This window comes from Cynocephalus volans, chromosome 1 (assembly GCF_027409185.1).
Source record: "Cynocephalus volans isolate mCynVol1 chromosome 1, mCynVol1.pri, whole genome shotgun sequence".
In the NCBI taxonomy this organism is placed as follows: domain Eukaryota; kingdom Metazoa; phylum Chordata; class Mammalia; order Dermoptera; family Cynocephalidae; genus Cynocephalus; species Cynocephalus volans.
In genome coordinates, this window is record NC_084460.1 from 255,688,084 (window position 1) to 255,704,613 (window position 16,530).

Consider the following 16,530-nt stretch of genomic DNA (forward strand, 5'->3'; position numbering starts at 1 on the left):
TGTAGTTTGATATAATACCATTTTTTTGTTTTTCCTTTTGTTGCCTTTGCTTTGGGAGTCATGTTCATAAAGTCCTTGCCCAGTCCTACTTCCTGAAGTATTTCCCCTGCATTTTCTTTTAGGAATTTTATAGTTTCAGGTCTTATATTCAAGTCTTTGATCCATTTTGAGTTGATTTTGGTATATGGTGAGAAGTACAGATCTAGTTTCATTCTTCTCCATATGGATGTACAGTTTTCCCAGCACCATATATTGAACAGGCAGTCTTTTCCCCAGTGTATGTTCTTGTTGCCTTTGTTGATGATCAATTGGTTTTAATTATGTTGGTTGATTTCTGGGTTCTCTATTTCTTGGTTCTCCCAGTGTCTGTTTTTATGACAGTACCCTGCTGTTTTGGTTACTACAGTTTTGTAGTATAGTCTGAAGTCAGGTAGTGTTATGCCTCCAACTTTATTATTTTTGGTCAAGATTGCTTTGGCTATTCAGGGTCTTTTGTTGTTCCATATGAACGTTAGGACTGTTTTTTCTATTTCTGCAAAGGATGTCATTGGTATTTTGATGGGGATTGCATTGAATCTGTAGATCACTTTGGGTAGTATGGATATTTTTACAATGTTAATTCTTTCAATCCAGGAGCAAGGAATGTCTTTCCATGTTTTTATGTCCTCTTTAATTTCTATCAACAGTGATTTGTAGTTCTCACTGTAGAGATCTTTCACCGCCTTGGTTAAGTTGATTCCTAGGTATTATATTTTTTCAGTGACTACAGTAAATAGACTTTCTTGATTTCTTTTTCTGCTAGTTCATTGTTGGAGCATAAAAATACTACTGATTTTTGCATGTTGATTTTGTATCCTGAAACTTTACTAAAATCATTTGTTAACTCCAAGAGTTTTTTGGTAGAGATTTTGGTCTATTCTATATATACGATCATATTAAACAGGAACAATTTGACTTCATCTTTTCCAATCTGGGTGCCTTTTATTTCTTTGTTTTGCCTGATTGCTCTGGCTAGTACTTCCAGTACTATGTTGAATAGAAGTGGCAGGGGTGGGCATCCTTGTCTCATTCCTGTTCTCAAGAGAAAAGTGTTCAACTTTTCCCCATTCACAATAATATTGGCAGAGTGTTTGCCATATATGGCTTTTCCTTCTATATGTAATTTATTGAGAGTCTTTATCAAGAAGAGATGTTAAGTTTTGTCAAATGCTTTTTCTGCATCTACTGATATGGTTTTTGTCCTTGATTTTGTTGATGTGTTGTGTCACATTTATTGATTTGCATATGTTGAACCATCCTTGCCTCCCTGGAATGAATTCCATTTGATCTTATGGTGTGTAATTTTTTTGATGTGTTCCTGTATTCTGTTTGCTAATATTTTGTTGAGGATTTTTGCATCTATGTTCATCAAAACAACCCAATTAAAAATTTGGTAAAGGAACTGAATAGGCATTTCTCAAAGAAAGAAATACAAATGGCCAAAACACACATGAAAAAATGTTCAACATCACTCAGCATCAGGGAAATGCACATGAAAACCACATTTTACCATCTCACCCCCATTAGACTGGCTATAATCAAAAAGAGGGAGAACAACAAATGCTGGTGAGGATGTGGAGAAAGGGGAACGCTCCTACACTGTTGGTGGAACTTAAATCATTACAAACATTATGGAAATGGTATAGAGATTCCTTAACAACTTCAGATAGAACTGCCATATGATCCAGCAATTCCACTACTCAGAGTAAACCCAAAGAAATGGAAAGCATCATGCCAAAGTGATACCTGCACCCCTGTGTTTATCACAGCTCTACTTACAATAGCTAAGAGTTGGAACCAACCGAAATATCCATCATCCAATAACTGGATAAGAAAAATGTGGTATGTATACACACAATGAAATATTACTCTGCCATAAAAGAGAATGAAATATTGCCACTCACAGCAACATGGATGAACTGAGAGAAAATCATACTTATAGAAATAAGCCACACACAGAAAGAGAAATACCATATGTTCTCACTCATAAGTGGAAGCTAAAATAATAAACATACAAATAAAAGAAAGAAAGATACAACATTCGCAATAATACATTGAACTTTCAAAAGGAGAACTAAGGTTTCTAGAAGCGGGAAGGGAGGGGGGAGAAAGGCATTGGTAACGGGCCATGGATAGCCAATGACAGTGCATTTTATTAAACGTAATAATTATTCTGATTTATTAAACGTAATAATTATGCATCACATATTGCTCACAAGTATTGATATTCAACTCTGCACCCCACATATATGTACAATCAACTATGTTACAATAAAAAATTAAGTTAAAAAAAAAAGAATCATGTATCATTACAGAGTAGACACATTAGTTGCAATTTTTTCCTTTTGAGAATCAATTGCTCAATAATTTATATTGAGTAAATGAGCTGGATTGTTCTGAGAGGCCTGAAGTGCACTTATGACTCACAGCTGAACTACTTGTTAAGGGCATGAGTGGCACCCAATAGCTAAAAAAATTCCTTTCAAGAGTTACCTGACAAACTTGGAGGGCAACAATCTGTTTATAATTTATTATATAATAAGTTCTCAGCCTTTGTGATTTTCCTCTCTTCCCTGAAAAATATATTTTCCTTGATTATTGTAATGAGAAAAATCTTGCCATCCTTTACTCCTACAGTCAGTTCCAAAACCAATTTCTTTTTTAATGCATATCTATTATATCCCACTGTTTACGTAAAGGATATGAGGCAATTTACAACAAAAAAATAATAATAATTAGAAATAGAAAATAGTTGCCATGGAATAAAGTAAATATGTAATTTGTAAGAGCAACTTGAATGCTATCATTTAGCTTAAATTCTGATTTTTAGTTGCCTGAAAGATAAGGTAAAAATGAAAGACAGAATGAGTAATCTAATTCTTACTATTTGAAAAGGAAAAGTTGACTTGCAGATACTAAAAGGGAGCTAAGATTTTTCCAGCGCTGGATTCTAAAAGAAAATTCTCACTGAAACTTTTATATGTGAGAAACTGAATAATTATTGAAATTTGCCCTCAACAATTATGTTTTTAGTATTTGCTGGAAAAGAATTATATGGCTATTATTTATTTTATTATGTTATGTAGGCATATTATTAAAATAAAACTCAGTGAAAATGATTGTACATCAGGTTAAGTTAATATGGTCCAAGGAAATAATCTTCTCTTGGCCTATTTTCTTTCAAAGACGGTTGTCAGAGTAATTAGCAAGTAGTTCTATATTCTATTTGAGCCGTGAACACTTTTAAAAATATTTTGAATCCTATAGACCTCTCAGCACAAAAAACACAAGCACACCAGCTTTGTATACAATTTTGGGGAGTCCATTGACCTCCCAAAGCCCTAGGTCCCAAGAACCAGGATAAAGATGTATTACACAGTTTTTAAATAATATCTCATACTTCCAATTTCCAGACTGAACACTTTTGATAAATGACAAAGAGTAAATGATTCAAGGCTGCAGTTTCACTGAAATTCCTAAAACATTTCATCAAATGAATGACTCTGAAAACCCACAGGGCAAAATTCCTTTCTCTGATAATAACTTTTCTTATGCTAACAGTACATTGGTGAGGCAATGTCACTTTTGCTTTCTGCAAGCATTTTTTTTAATGGCTAGATGAAAGGGGATCCTATCTCTGGAGCTAAACTGTCAAGTGGTAAAATTGATATCTCATCATCAAAGGCCACAGAGAGGCAGTGTACAGATGCACCTAAGGCAAAACAAAATATTCTTCAAAGAGATATTTGGGATTCATTCAGCTCAAGAAATAGTTAAGGGAGAGACAGAGATAGAGAGATGTAGGTCAGAGTATATACAACTATAATTAGATAAAGGAATAAGTTCCAGAGATCTATTGTACAGCATGGTGACTACCGTTGATGATATATTGTATTTTTGAAAAATGCAGAAAATGGATGTTAAGTGTTTTACCATAAAAATGATAACTATGTGAGGTAATGCAATTGTTAATTACCTAGTTTTACCCATTTCACAATGTATATATACCTCAAACATCATGTTATATACAATAAATACATGCAATTTTATATCTGTCAATTTCTTAATTTCTTTAAAAAAGAAATTGTAGCTGATATTGAATGCTTTCCGTGTCGTTGACACTTTGCATACATTATTTCATTTAATTCTTGTAATAAATTGGACATTATCATATTATAAATTTGAAGAAACTAAAGTGCAGAGATGTTAAATAACTTACCCAATTCTTTATAGTTAGTAAATGACAAAGCTAAAATTTAATATAAGATATATAACTTCTAGTTCACGGTCTTTCTAGCACACCATATTGACAAGCCTTACTCCTTGCTTTACCCACTAATACTGGAAGGAGTTGGGAAACCCCACATTTTAAGAGACTCCTTCCATAACTCTGCCCCCCCCAAAAAATAAAAAAGTAAATAAGATTAAGGTTTTTTGCAAAAATTAAATCATTGGCATTACGTTAAGGGTCTTCCCTTAATAGAACCTCCCATTTACTTCCCCAGTGGTTATGTAGTCATTTATTTAACCAGACTTGTTCAATGTGCATTGGTTGTTTATGGATTTTGGCATGTGTAACTCCTCTTAAAGAAAGCCAAATGGTTAAAGAAACTGTCTCAGCAGTTTAAAATGCTGTACACATATGTAGTTATCATTATTGGAGAGAATTTCGCCTGTGGACTTTTAGAATCACACACAGGAGGTATTTTAGGAATGTCAAAGATAAATGGAATGGGATCAGATCAACCTAGGGAATGTAGGTGAGCTGTTCCAGAACACACTAGGATGAAAGAAAGCTTCTATTCTGCCTTATTTTGAGTGTGGGCTGCACTTAAGCTCAAAATTGTCACACGTAACTTTTCCTTCTTACCTTTAAATTAACTAAAAAAGTAAAAACAGTACAGTACTTTAAGCTAAGAGTAAAAATAACAGAAAAAGTTATAAAAATTCAAAGCTAAAACCAGAATTAAAACATAACACTGTAAAATGATCAAAAGCACTCAAAAAATAAATATAAAAGAACAAGAGAAATTTTCCTTTTGGGCCCTAATTTTAAGTAAAAAGCATAGTAATGTATTTCCACTTTAAAATCTAGACTTAATTTTTAAAATAGTAAAAGCACAAATAATGAATATAGATCTTGTTATATTTTATGCTCTCCAATAATTTTTCTGTATTATATATAGGAATTTTTTAAAAGAACAGCAGACTAAAGAATCCACCCTTCCTGGGAAAATATAAAATGAGACACCTACAAGAGGAAAGAAATCAAGCCAGCCTCAGACATTTTACCTTTAGTGCCAGAAAACAGCAGAGCAATATCTACACAGTTCTTGGTGGAAAAATGTGACCCAAGTATAGCATTTTATAATATGTAGACATCCACTAACTTTGAAGATGTAACATCTCTAAGTACTTCTTGACAATGACATTCAGTCATCAAAGATGTGAATGAAAATAAGGAACTGAAGAATGAAAAAGCTAAGGTAAAAAGACTGCTAGAGAAAATTAAGTACATTTATATGTAGAGTCAAGACTAAACGCTGAAAATTATAGCAACAAGACAAAACGTCAACGTTATAAAACTTGAAAAGTAAACATAATTCATACACTGAATAAAATATATACACAAGGAAATGGGAGACTGAAGGAAGAGTCCACGTTTTCTCACTTTTCACAGCAGAAATCATTTAACAGGGTAAAACTGAAACACGAACTTTAAGAAAACTTCTTAGTTTCTCATCATTACCCTTCTTAAACTCAGAAGTCTCTTTAAGGAAAGAATATCCCTAATGAAGAAACAACTCTCAGAAGCTTAAAAATTCTTTCAGCTTCATGTCAGTTTCTTTTTCTTCTGTTAAATTCAAGTAAACTTAAATGTATTACTTTTAATTTAAAATATTATATATACTTAGATTCCAATTTTTGTACACTGTTTCTAGCCATCTATAACTATATTCCTATCTTTATATATGCACAGAGCAATGTCTAGAAAGAAATTCTGATTATTATATTGATATTTATTTCTGGGTGGTGACATGGAAGGCATTTTGTTCTCTTGTACATTTCTGGATTGTTTAAATGTTTATAAAGAGTATTATCATTTCTGTGAAAAATAAATTAATAGTTCTATGACATTTTACTTAAAATCATGGAAATATCCCAAAAAAGAGTAATAGATAATCTTGAAAATAATGAATACTTAAGGTATTTTATGCATTGTTCTATATAGGAAAAGATGATGCAGTAATTTCAGAAAAGAAAATTGAGTGAGAAAATTTAAAATAAAATTATAGTCTTCTTATCATTTGAATTAAGTTGTAAAACGATATCTCAGATTTATCTTCCTTACCTCAGCAAGCCTTTAAATAGAATTCACAAATGAGATCAATGATAGAAAAGAATACTATAATATGAATTTTACTTTTAGTAAAAAATAGATTCTTATTATGGGTGTGCATCTTTGGATAATTAAATTAGACTATAATATAAATTATTTACTCAGATTATTTCTTAGAAAGCATTTTGAAATTTGCTTTGTTGAAATTTAATGAAATTCCTGCAGATGTTCAATATTTTTCCACATTTATTAAAATTATAACTTGAATAAATAACTACTCAACATTTAATGTTCCCAATAATTTAAACTTTTCATTATAAGATGCTAAATAAAGTTACCTACATGTCTAATTATCATCAGGGCAGCAATAAATAAAAGGTGACATAAAGCTGGATGTTTTTATACTAAAACCAAAGAATTCTCCTTTAAGATAATCAAATAAATGAAATGATAGCAAGTGTTTACCAAAGTAGTTAAAAATGAAGATATTAAAACCTCATCTTTGCTATATAATTAATTCTACTTATGGATTTTTTTTTCTGATTTCCAATTATTGCTTATTACAAATAATATAGAGAAAAATTTCTAGTTCGTGTATAATTATCATCTATCCAGCCAGCTAACCAAATTCTCTTATTACAATTTGTAGGTTTTCATTAGCATAAGCATGTTGTGGGTTTTTGTATTAGTTTCCTAAGGCTGTGATAGAATTTGCATGTGTTGTCCCCACCAAAACCCATGTGGAAATCTGATCCCTAATGTGGCAGTGCTGGAAGCTGTTTGATCCATGGGGCAGATCTCTCATGAATGGATTAATGCTCTCCCTTGGGGGGCAGGTAGCGTTCTCACTCTATTAGTTCCCACCAGAGCTGATTGAAAGACTCCGGCACCTCGCCTCTCTCTCTTGCTTCTTCTCACCATGTGATCTGCTTGTACCCGCCAGGCTGCCTGCTGCTTTCTGCCATGAGTAGAGCAGCCTGAGGCCCTTGGCAGATGCAGCTGTCCCAGAATTGTAAGCAAATAAACCTCTGTTCTTTATAAATTACCCAGTTTCGAGTATTCTTTATAGCAACACAAAAACAAACTAATATAGGCTGTCATTATGAAATACTACAGACTGGGTAGCTTAAACAATAGAAATTTATTTTCTCGCAGTTCTGATAGCTATAAGTCCAAAATAAATGTGCTGCTTGAGTTGGTTTCTCCCAAGGCCTCTCTCATTGGCTTGCAGATAGCAGTCTTCTAACTGGGTCCTCACATGGTCTTTCCTCAGTGCATACTTATAACTGGTATCTCTTCCTCTTCTTATAAGGGCACTAGTCACTCTGGATTAAAATCCAACCCTTAATGACCTCATTTAACTTTCATTACCTCTTTAAAGGCCCTATCTCCAAATACAGTCACATTGAGGGTAGATCTTCAACATATGAATTTTGAACAGGTTCCAAGGATACTAAGATATCATTGACAAGAAAAGAAAGAGAATTCATTTTATGTTCCAATCTTCCATTATTTTAGGTGTTTCATTTTTTTCAATTGCATTTTAGAGAAATTCCAAAGTAATGTTGAATAATATTAAAGTACTGGTCATCTCTGTCCTCTTTATAATTGTAACAGAAATGTATCTAGTCCTTCATTATTTAGAATAGTATTTGCTATTTATTTTTGATAGTGTTTATTTTATTTAACAAATATTCTGGTATTCTTATTTTACTCAGACTTTTTATAAATAACTTATCTTTTATTCAAGGCTTTTCAGTATCTATTGATATAATTATATGGTTTTCTCCTTTAACTGGTAAATGTAATGAATTAAATCAATAGATTTCTGATATCGAAACAGACTCACATTCCTGGAATACATTCTACTTAATCATGATATATTATTCTTTGGAGGCATTATTGTATTCTATTTGCTAATATTTTACTTAGAATTTTTGCATCCAGTAAAATTAAAATTTCATATAGACTTTGATTCAACAATTCCACTTCTAAGACTATGGCCTGTAGACAAAGTTGCAACAGGTTAAGATGTTTACACTCAAAGATGTTAATATAGCAGTTTATAATGGTAAAAAAAAAAAAGTCAATTTTTAAAATTTGAGAGGGACAGTGTTCTCAGAGTATAATAATAGTAGTAATCTTACAGAAAGGTGGAGTGTAGCTGATGCAGAGATAAACGAAAGAAGACAGGAAAGGGTTTTTAGAAAATGCTTACAGACTAGCATTGAGACAATGCTCTTTTTAAATGAGTTTTTAATAAATTACTTTGGAGAAGTAACATTGAAAGAATTTAGCAATCAAGGCCTTGAAGCATCCAAGTCCAAACTATATGAAACAAGCCCATTGTGGGACACAGAGAATACAATGTAACATTAAGGTATCCAGCAGAATTCTCTGTAATGCTGTAAATATTCTATATCTGTACTCCCAATATGATAGCTACTAGCCACATTTAGCTACTGAGCATTTGAATAGTGACTAGTACACCTGAGAATCTTAATTTTTAATTTGATTTAATTTTACTTAATTTCAGCTAACTTCAATTTCAATATCTGCATGAGGTTGGTGGCTACAATATTGACTTGATATCACAGATCAAAGACCAGACCCTCAGACATAGTGATTAAGGCTTATTACCAGTTCCTTGAGGAAGAGAAATTGGAGACAAATAGTAAAACCTACTATGAATATTATTATACTTACTTGCATATACCCTATAAAGCCTTCGCTTTTTTAAAATTTAAAATCATTTTATTGTAACAATTGGTGAGTTATTTTATTATAACAATGGGCTCAGAAAGTGGTAAGATATAATATGGTAATTACTTATGCACAGAGCACTGAGGGAGATCAGACAAGGGGCAACCTTTAAACTTCATTCTTTACTCTTATGTTAGAGCATTTGCAACATATAATCAAAAATTCTGTATTTATGCATTGTCTTTGCCAACTTACGTTCTAGACACAGAGAATACACCAATAAATACAGCTCTCCTGGAAAATAATATGATAAGTAATTACTCCCATATAAAAATAAAGAGTGACCGAGCAGAGAATGCTGGGAATGATGAAATAGAATGGGGTGGTCAAAACAACGCCTCTTTAAGGAGGTGAAATTTAGACCAAGAACTAAATGACAGGAAGGAGCCAGGTTTGTGGAGATCTGCTTCCAGGCAGCAGGGACAGTTAGCACAATAATCCTGCAGTGGAAACTAGCTAGGAACAGAAAGAGGGCCAATGTGACTGGCATGCAGTGAGAGAGGAACAACCACGGGGGATGAGATTGAATATGTGGTCAAGGACCAGGCTAAGCATGTACTCATAGGCCATGATAAATGGTTGGATTTCATACTAAACACAGTGAAAAGGCATTAGAAATTTTTAAAGCACAAGTGTGACATTATGTGATTTGTTTTGAAAAGATCACTGTTGTGTAAAAATAGATTGCAGGCATGTAGGGCTTAAGGGGAAAGAAAATAAAATTAAATATTAGGGGCCTAGTGCATTCACAAACTAAAAAGAAATTATACTTTGTTTTTATAATATAAAGTAATAGTAATAATGGTCAGAGAGTAGTACCTCAGTTCATCAGGTATATTTCCTCTCTTCCATTCATTTGTTCTCTCATTCATTCATTCTGCAAAGATTTTCTAAGCACATTTTATGTTCTAAGCAATGATGCCAATCAAGAACACAGGATTATCCCCAGAGCTTTAGGCAGTTCTCCTGATCCCAGGAAATGCTAGCAGAAGAACCACTGAAAGCTTCCTGACATCCTAACTCAGAGGAGCCATATCGAATAGTTATCAAATATTGTAAACCGTATATTTCCTGTTTCTAATATTCTTTGATTCTATGATAATTCTATGCTAATTTCTTATGAGTTTTTAATAAATTACTTTTGGAAAGTAACATTCAGAGAGAAAAATGAGGACAGAAATATGTGCACATATTTTATTCATCATGCTAAAAACACTTTTTAATAAAATCATCATGGATAAATGCCAAAAGTTCTAGGAAATTTTTCTCTTTTTCTTTTGGCAACTTGCCAGCATGGTGATCCAAACCCATGACTTAGTGTTTATAAGGCTGTGCTCTGACCAACTGAGCTGACGAGCCAGCTCCTCTAAAAAGTTTGTCTAAGATCTTCTTTACCTTCTCTCTCAGAGAATTTATCTGTTCTAGTGTCTTTAGAATGCCCAAATCCATACTGTCAGTCCAATCTTCAGCACAGAATCACTCTATAAATTTTAGATTGGATAAAAAACAATTTGGCTTTACAACCAGATGTATAATCTGTTTGAAACTTATGAAGGGGCTGTGACGTAACTGTTTATTCCTGGTGTATTCTCAGGAGAAAATATAACCAGCTAGAACTCCTAATTCCCATACCTCATCACATATTTCAATCATTAGTTGGATCATTAATGAAAACAAATGCCATTCCAATCTAAACTGAAGATCACTGCAATGAGAAATATTAACTTCTTTTGACTTGCCAGCATTAATGAGTCTGTAGGTAATCTAAGCATACCTAAAGACTGGAAGGAAGATATTACTGCATCAAGAAGCTACATTCCATCAACACCTTTCGTCTCTCACTAAATTTCATGAAAATTGAAAACATTATGAAGGCTTTTGAATCATGAAAACACATTAGTCAGTAGAGGCCCTTTAGTCTACCATTCTGATGAACAAAATAACTGAGCCCTGAAACAGACACAAGCTCTCATGGGCCTCTTAGATCTCTAGGGCCTGCCCCAAATCTGGCAAGTCTAGCCTAAAAAGTGACCAAAATAGAGTAGAATGGGTCGCCAGAGGATGACTGTGAGTTGAAATAGAGACTCACCTCCTTAGCAACCCCAGACCCCAGGAGCTCACAAGCACAAACCACAACAGCATCCACCCACCTGGTTTGGTCCTTCAAGCCAAGATGTGCATGGTGACAGCAGAACATACCTATGTGGTGTGATTTGAGAATCACCAACAATGTTTGTAAGGACAAAAAAAAAAAAAAAAAAAAAGACTAATAATTTGCTGAGATGATTGAAACTATCAAACTCTAACAAAAATTTCTTAGGACCAAAAAGTAAAGGTAAACTTTCTAATGGAGAGAAAGGCCCCAAAAGAATGGCACAGAAAAGATTTCTGGAGGGTAATTTTGCAATATATATTAAAAATCCCTAAAAATGTTAAAAAAATTTTTAAAAGAATGGCACAGAAGACAAGTTAGTGTTAATGTGAATCACATTGAATATGGCATTGTCATTAGGATTGGGATGGAGGAAGGAGGCACATGAGATCCTGAGATAAGAGGTAGAGAAAAGGCAGGCATAAAAAGTCGGGATAAGGAGATATCCAAACACAGTAGCTGACCTGTCTTCAAAGGTCACAGGATCATGCGGAATGAGCTATGCTCACTTATGTCCCAGCATTGTTTAAGGATGTTAGTAATCACTTCTCAACTTCAGTCTTTATTTTACAGTCTCACTAAGTATAAGAAAATAAAAGATCAACAGTAATGATAGGTAGCCAGTACTTAAAAGCTGTTTCCTTGATTTATTTAGCAAACAGAGCAGCTTATAACCCCTGAATAAGGCATTCGTAATTTATTTTTTGAATTCATTAAAATTGAACAATTTCATGCTCTGAAACTGTCACTTTGGGGTAAAATGCTAACTGTAATAATAGGAGCTAATCTCTTAAAGCAATAAAATTTTCCTTTTGATTATCAGGGTTGTTTAGTTTAAATGTAAGTTTATTAAAGTTGACTTAAAAGTCAGGGAAAATGGGATTTGCAATTTTCAAAGGTTTTATAAAACTACTTATTTTTGAAATGTATTCAAAGCAATAACACTACTTTGAAAGTAACAAATGCTCTGAGACCCAAATTTGGCTCTATCTTTTAAGATAACATTTGAGGTTAAGATCTGACCTGGAGGTAGAATGGTAAGATGCCTCCAACCCCTGTACTCCATACACAACATCTGACACATACACTATATGGGAAATTCAGTTTAACGCTTGGGCTGAACAGGCTCTTAGACTATATGGTAGTAAGAATTACAGAGAATATCTCCAACTTCTCACTAAGGTTCCACTGATACTGAAAAACTTAAAACAAGAACCCATTGCTCCCATTAAATAAAATAAATTAATTTGGTAGCTCTTTCAAGGTTGTTTGGGGCTACAAAGTACAGAACTAGGATGAACAAGGTATGAACAAAATAGCAATCTAGTGTCTCAGAAGAAGTGATGTACAAGGTGTGATTTATTCTAGATTCTCTTTTAGGAATAGCAACTAATTATCTGATACATTCAATATATTGTTCTCAGATGGCATCCCCCAGATTTCTCCCACTAGTTTAGGGAACAGAGTCATTCATTCCGAAAAAATTGGTTTACCTTTTGAAGTACTCATAAACTGTCTTCCTTTTTACATCTGGAATTTAAAAAAAAAAAAAAAAGGAGTATTAAAACTTGCTTTAAAATAACCTTTCATAACATTTAGCTCACTCTGCATGTTTAATTTGTTGTTTGTTTGTCTGTTTGTTTGTTTGTTTGTTTGTTTGTTTGTTTCTGAAATAAGAAAGGTTTCTTCCTTGTTCAAGCTACATGTCCCTGGTGGAGTAGTCATTGTTTCAAATGTTGCCAGTGCCATAGTGCAAGTAAAGGTAATTCTGGAGGGTCTTGCACCAGCAATTAAATGCTCCGGGCTGGAAGTGGCACTGTCAATTCTGCTCCTAATTTATTAGCCAGAATTAGTTACCCAGCCATACTCCAGCACTTGGAGGCCAGGAGGTACAATGCACCACGTGCCTGGAAGGCAGCAAGCATCTTTGGCAGACAGCACTAATGATATCCACAGTTTCTGTTGTTGTGCTTCTGTAGTGTGAGTATTTGGCATTCTTGTTTGAGTAGCCTTAACCTTTTGGGTTGCTGGCTGTCACTGCTGGTGATGGAGAAATGCAGGCTTCCGGGAAGGGCTTCAGGACAATGGCACATGGGGGTGTCTTGGATTACAGCAGGCTGAGCATAAGGCTCTATTTAGCTATTGCATGCCAGTCAGAGCCACTGAACCATCTGCAATGTAAATGACTTATATTATACTGTTCTCCATTAAAAATTAAAAAGACTAATTCTGACATTTTAAGCATGTCAATTCAAAGACAATATTGGAAATGGTTTTCATACCCACCATCAATGTCCACCTCCTCTATTCAAAGCTCTGCGTGGTTTCCTAAGGGCTGGTAGCTCTTAGATGTGTTTTTGGTTTAGTTTTGGGTTGTTTTTTTTTTTTTTTTTTAGGGGGCAGCTGGCTGGTACAGGGATCCAAACCCTTGACCTTGGTGTTACAAGGCTGCACTCTAACCAACTGAGCCAACTGGTCAGACTGTTGTTTTTTTTAATTGATACATAATAATTGAACATATTTGCTATCATTTGTCCTCACCAAGACTCATGTTGGAACTTAATCCCCAATGTGGCAGTATGAAAGGTGGGACTTTTAAGAGGTTATTGGGTCATACGATTAATGATAATCATAATGCCCTCTTTATCATGTGCTTCCCATACTCCAGAACTGTAAGAAATACATTCAATTTCTTTATAAATTATCTAGTTCCAGGTATTCCATTATAAGCAACAAAAAACGAACAAAGACAATATTTATGGAGTATAGTGTGCCATTTCTATACATGTATACAATGTGTAATGATCAAATCAGAGTAATTAGCATATTCATTACCTCAAATAGTTACTATTTCTTTATGTTAGGAATATCTAAAATCCTCTCTTCTAGCTATTGAAAATATACAGTAAATTACTGTTAACTGTAGTCACCATACAGTGCTATAGAACCCTAGAACTTATTCCTCCCATCTAGCTGTAATTTTGTATCTGTTAACCAGATTCTCCCTATCCCACCTTCCCCTACCCTTCCCAGCCTCTAGTTCCCACTATTTTACTCTCTACTTCTCCAAGAGATCAACTTTTTCAGCTTCCTCATGTGAGTGAGAACATGCATTACTTATCTTTCTGTGCCTGGCTTATCTCACTAATCCTAATGTGCTGTTGCTAGTTAGCCACTAGTTCTTTCCATTTAAATGAATATGTTTTCCTTATATAAATTATGCATCTCAGTATTACTAAGTTTGACATCATATTAAAATGATGCTACCATTAGATAGATAATCTATATAAGTTGTTAATGTTCAGCTGAGTATTAGTTTATCGTATATTAAAACATTTTACCATGTTAATATATGAAAATATTTCTTTATTCTTACTATTTTTTTAATAAAATAAAATAATTTAAGCAATTTTAATACTAGAATATATATAATTATTTTTACCTTTATTAATCAAGCTATAAAATATCTTAAAAGTTTAGACATTGGGCTTAACTCAACCACTTGAAATTCCAAATAAACCTGGAAAGTAAAATTGAGGGATATGAAAATTGCCAATGCAGTCTTAAGAATGGTTATCTTGGGCCGACCCCGTGGCGCACTTGGGAGAGTGCGGCGCTGGGAGCACAGCAGTGCTCCCGCCGCGGGTTCGGATCCTATATAAGGATGGCCGGCTCGCGGTGCGCTCGCGGTCACAAAAAGACAAAAAAAAAAAAGAATGGTTATCTTTACAATTTTGTTAATAGATCTTGGATTCAACAAGAACTGAAAATATGTACAACATTCAGGAAATACCGTCTCAAAAATGTTATACTGACCCTGCCTTATCCTCTACAGGGGTAGTTATGTTCTTCTGTCCTCCTCATTGTCCCAGTCTTTCACACTCATATCAAATGATAATCTGTCCCTTTTCCTTAATTCTTAAAACAGAATTGGAGTTTACATATCCTTACCTCTGGCGGTATAGAATGTACCTTCCTTATTCCTCTAGCTTTATAGCACAAACGTGCTTCCCCATGCCCTGATCTAAAGAAGCAAATCATCCTACGTTTTCATCAGTAGCAGCGGCTTCCCTCCATCCCATTACTTATAGGCTATGAATAGCTTGGACCCAGCCTTGCAGCAACTGGACGTAGAGCGGGGGAACAGAGAGTTGCGGGAAATAGTCAGGGTAAGAATTTACTGCAGTGGTAATAGGAGTGACAGGCAGAGTAAATCACACTCACCATATGGCCCAAGGTGCAGGTAATCATTTGAAGGACCATCTATTTTTTTAAACCTGCCTGGAAGCCTTGTTAAGCATCTTCTTTGGATTTAGTGTAGGGATGAATTATCCAATCACATAGGCAGCTTAAGCATCTACCTTGAGGATACTATCACCGGGCAAGCAGAATTAATTTAAGAGATGCCACATTTATTTATAAGAAAAAAAGGTTGTAGTACTAGTTACATCTAGGTTGCCCTTACAGTGATGTCTTATTACTCCAGCTTACTGCACAGAACCCTACTCACAAATAAGAAACTTTACTGTAGCAACAAGTAGATTGAAATAAATTCTTTGCCAGCTTATTCCTAATTAGCAATGCCAATTTAGCATCATCTGTGTGCTCCTGGAATTTATAGCCTCTCACTTTTTCCAACACTTTTTTGAAATCTTCAAATCCTTTTTACAGAAAAACACAAAAAGAAGTTGGTTCCAGCTGTGACTTAATTTTGCATGTCTAAAAGTACTATTATTTTCCAGTCTTGGGTCTGGCAACATCTATGTTTATTCTTTAGTCCAACACTTTTTAAAAATTAACTGTAAAATGAAAGAAAACTAATAATTAAATGGGATTATACTATATCTCATTTTGTGGTAACTGAAAAACTTCATATTTTAAAGGCTTTTACACATTCTCATTAGTTTGTTTTTAAAATATTTTTATCAGCTTAAATACTGGCTAGAACTACAGAGACCTTTCTACAGTCTACCTAACATCTCAACTTCAATTTTATGAAAAACCTGTTTCTGCCCAGAGAGAGAATATAAGCAATTGTCAAAGCAGTGTCTGTATAATGTCTGATCATTGATGAGAAAGGTTCGTGGTTTGAGGAATGCTGTTTATAAATAGGGAGATTTAAAGTTGGATTTCCCTGGAAAACAGTGACACAGACAAACTCTTTCCTAATCTGCAAAGAAACATTAGTTGTAAAGTGATAACTGCATCTTTCGATAACTAGTTCTTATCCCTTCAC